Raw genomic sequence first — 5,021 nt, 5'->3', positions numbered from 1 at the left:
TCTAAGTCAACATACATACCAAAACGAAGCTAATGATACTAGTAACACATTTAATACATGAACTTTAACATTGAATTAACATTTAATAAACCAAAATCAAAGATTAAACACACCCATTTTAAGTGTTCATGCTAGTTACTCAAAACAACAAAATCGAGCAAACCAATCACATATTCATGTTAGACTTGAGCCATAGACACTAATTAACACACTTTTAAGTCAAGAACATCAAGAACATGAAATCTATAGTTTTTAGAAACTTTACCCCAAGTAGTCAAATTAGTATCTAGTTGTAGAGGAAGATGCAAGGATTCCAAAAGTACAATTTGTTTTTATGTTAGCTTCTTGATTTGGATTTAGATGATGAATTAGTGAATTGGAAGTTTGAGAGCAAAAATGGAAGTATGAAGATAGAAAGAAAGAGTGGGAGGTGAATGAATGGTGGGGAGGAGACTTTGACTAGTTGACCTAGTCAACTAGTTTGGTCCTTTGGCAACATTAGTCCCCCGAGTTTAAAAGCGGGTGCGTGAATTAACCGAACGAAATATTTTAAATACGCTAGGGTAACGAGAGATGTTATAATTAAATAACGGAAAATATTAAAACGCTACTCAACGGAAGATACGAATTTAGATAACGAAAGATATTATAAAAAGAAAAAGACGGGCGTTAAAATAAATTAACGAAAAAATGCGGGTTATTACAGTTGTCGTTAAATTTTTTCTTTTAACAAAATACAATATAAATTAAGTAGATAAAAATACCCTTTAGCTAATTTAAAAATGGCATGAACAATGTTCTCATAGTTTCTATTGATATAATACTTATATCCTAAAAAATAAAGCAATGTTCATAACAGGAGTACTTTCGTCATTTCAGAACTTCTTTTTATTTTAGACACCATCACTTCTTCTTATCTTCACTGTTAATATCAACTAAATTCTGTTATTATAATTTTATTTAAATAAACTTACGTTATTGTCACCACAAACCACCATGGCAAGCTACCACAGGGGCCTATTTTATGAATTTTTCTAACTGCGCTCGAGAGTTGTCATTCAATTTTTTCTTTTAACAAAATATAATGTAAATTTAGACGAAAATACCCTTTAGCTATTTTAAAAATGGCATGAACAATATTCTCATAGTTTCTATTGATATAATTATAATTAATTTTGACAATCTACTGAGTAATCATAAAATTAACTTGAGCGTATTGTACTTGCAAACAAAAAGAAACCCTAGCAACATTCAACAATCACTAATAAAAACAAACAACATATTATGTTGTTTAGACATATAAAACTCCACATCATCACATCTTGTAATTAGTGAATCACTGGATAATTGAATGTCGTAAATCATATGATGATGAGAACTTGTGACATTTCGATGAAACCTAGTCCAACTTAGAGCGCTCCCATCGTTACTCCTTGACCCACACCCTCTTAGCTGCCTTGCAGGGCTTCGTTGGCAGCAATCCACCCTAGGGCCGCCATGCTTCCGCCCTCCCATTGTCGCACACTGCACCTTTGCTGTTTCTTTGTCAATCACAATTTAGGACGGAGTAATTGGAAGAAAAGGTAACATTTACTTGTAATTTTACATTTAATTTAAATATTTGTACTATAAAATAAATAATTAATATAGTGGGTCTCAATTTATTTGATAATGTATGTAATGGTTAGGAGTGTTAAGTCATGAGTTAGTTCTGGTGAGTAAGTGCTGATGTAACGCCGATGTGACCGATAATCCTGAAAAGGTTGTGTTGTCATAGTTGGGATCACTCTTAAAAGCAACAAGGCTTCATAACACTTTAAACGTCCTCAATCGAACTCATACACAAAAATAAAGGTTATCACTTTAATCCATTTGTAATTTCTAAGTACAATACTAATATGTACGTTAAGAAGAACCTTATCAACTAAAAAATTCCCTTTAATTTTTATATTTTATTTATGTAATTATTTTGACGGCAACATCTACCAACCTCGGTTCCCTTTGGTCGTTCAATTTGTTGTCCATGTATTAGTTACAATTTGACATGCACATATCTCGAGTATGTATGTCACTTATTTTGATTTAATTAAACGTGGAAACGATAATGTTAACTGTTTGGTTTTTAAAATAGAAGTTTTTTTACTAGACGATAGAAGGACAAGCATAAAGGGATCATTTGATTGCACGCTACAAAAAGACAGCTAGCGAGGAGCTAGAAAAAATTGCAAAGCGTTCATGGGAGTTTGTAACCACACCGTCCAATTAATGTTGGATTTGTGATATCTCGAATACAACCAATTAAAACTTGAGACAACAATGTTATCAAATACGTGCGATTTCCGGAATGCAGGATCTTTGAAGGTGATGCAATTACGAAGCCGCCAAATGCTTGAAAGAGTTGCGAAAGAAACAACCGAGATGATGAGCTTCCTGTTTGGATTAGAGTCCACAGAGTCAAGCCAACTCCATATTTCGTCCACCGAATTCCAGATTGGGATGATGATGCCAAGCCATCGACCCACTTTATTCCATATTTGAAAAGATATGTCGCATCTAGCAAACAAATGACTATGCGATTCTTCGGAAACATTACAAAAACAACAACACGTATTATCAAAAACTACACCTCTAGCTTCTAAGTTACGGAGTGTAGCGAGTCTATGAAGCTTGAGACGCCATAAGAAAACGTTAATCTTTATTGGGACGAACTTGCACCATAAAGTTGGAAAAGAAAAAGGAACCTGATCACTGGAAGCAATCAAAGATCTTGCTATAGAAACCGAATAACAGCCTGTTGGCGATTTATCCCAACACCAAACATCGTCACAATTCGATAATGCAACCGAATCAAGCTCGATCACAAGACTCTGAAGCTGGGTAAGTTCTACACCTCCCCTAAGCGGTCTACGCCAATCCCAATACCAACCAATCAAAGAAAAATGAGAAGTAACCGTTCCAACCTTCCTCGAGTCAAGGGCAAAAAGACGAGGATAACGATCAAGAAGAGGAGCATTATTAAGCCATGAGTCGTGCCAAAAATCAAGGGAATCACCTCTGCCTAGCTTGGGCCGAAGACAAGCAGCAGGCAGAGAGTTGTTGCGATGTAACCCACTGATGCATTTATGAATAGAAGCCCAAGTACCTGCAGCGTTATTAAAACAAGGAGTGTTACCGTTGAAACAGTGACCATGGATCGAAGAGATGACTTTAGTCCAGCTTGAATTATTATTGGTAGTAAACCGCCATCTCCACTTATAAAGAAGAGCAAGATTGAGAGACTTGAGACAAGAAACCGATAACCCTCCATGATCATAAGGATTTTGAACAAGTCGCCAGTCAACCCAATGAATCTTTATTTCGTTAACTTTTGCACCCCAAAAGAAAGATGATCTCAAAGCTTTGATTGCACGCTACACACCTCTTCTATCACAAATTGGGACTCAACTTTGCGATATTAAGTGCAATCATATAATAACATTCTTATTTAAAAACCTAGTAAGAATAAGTATCACATGATATCGAAATGCAAACACATTCATTATATTATATGAAATTCGGATGCAGAATTGGATGGAAACACATCCATTTTCACATTCATTATTTTAAAATTTGAATGTAAATCGAGTAAAATAGTTAATTCTATCAAATCTTTAAAAACGTTTTTACAGAACTGTTACTCATAAATATCAACGTAAAACATACTTTGATAGTAAGTAAAGGTACCGTTTGTTTTATAGTGATTATTAGTTAATAATCTAATATGATCGATCTTAGTTTGATTAATATTTTAAAAGAGCATGTAATTGTATTATAAGCCCATAAAATAAAGACTTTTTTTCTCTGTTGGTCCTTCAATTATACACGAAATTGCAATCCGAGTCCCTCAAATTTTTTTTTGGATTTTCGAGTCCTTAAAATTGCAAAATTTTGCAAACCTCCGTCTAGCTATCGTCTAAATTGGACGTTAACTCTTGACATGTGCCATGCATGTGAGGGTAAAATCGTCTTTTTACGCTTCTTCTTCAACCTAGCATCTATGGAAAACAAAAATCAAATCTTCTTCATATTTCGTATCCATGAAATAACCCACAAAAATCAAACTGATTTCATGATTCTGTTAAAAATTAAAATAAATATCAAGGTGAAATCAAACCCATTTCATATTCATATTTCGGATCATACATTCTACACATGATATCCACGATCACAAAAAAATTACAAACACAATTTCATTAAGATCTATTTTTTTGAATTACAAGTTACCATTTACAAACGCAATTAAAATTCATCAAAATGTGTTTATAAATTCGAATTGAGATCATATTCAAGTTTCTAAACTGAATCCATGATTCCACAACTTCAAGATCACATTCACAACTACTAGTTAGAGCAAATTTGATAGTTCATAATTTTGCAAAAACTAAGTCGTTGAGGTTCGTGGAGTGATTCGATCTATCTCAAGATAAATTGAACAGAGATTCAAGCTTCTAATGGTTCAATTATGCTACATGATTCTTCACTTCGAATGAAGAAACATCTCTGAATCCGAAATATCAAAGTCAAACTTCGAATATGTTTGGTCAACGTTTTGATCTTGTTGATTCTGAGATTTTATGGATATGATGATGATTCACGAACATTCGTTGAAGTATTTGAAACATATTTCATGTGAAGATCGTGGCCTGAAAGCACTTAATTCGAGATTTCCAATTTTTATGTTCATAAAAAGGTTCGAACTTTTCATCGTGATTCTGTCAAGTTAATGGTGTTTTGGATCAAGTTGCTTCACAAAAGATGCTAACCGAGACACATGGAATCTGTTTCATGTATCAATTTGATGTTATTTGTGATTCCAATAATTGGTGTTCATGAACATGTTGAAGCATATGAAGACGGTTCCAATTTCCTAAGAAAAATCCGCACAGCTTCTTCATGTTTGTTACTAATTCGCACAACGGATACAACATACACCATAGCAGTTATTTGGGTTTTTGGTTTGTTTTTAATTTGGGATGCTAGTA

This window comes from Rutidosis leptorrhynchoides, chromosome 4 (assembly GCF_046630445.1).
Source record: "Rutidosis leptorrhynchoides isolate AG116_Rl617_1_P2 chromosome 4, CSIRO_AGI_Rlap_v1, whole genome shotgun sequence".
Classification (NCBI taxonomy): Eukaryota; Viridiplantae; Streptophyta; class Magnoliopsida; order Asterales; family Asteraceae; genus Rutidosis; species Rutidosis leptorrhynchoides.
The sequence above is the reverse complement of the archived record's forward strand: the minus strand, read 5'-3'. Positions refer to the sequence as shown.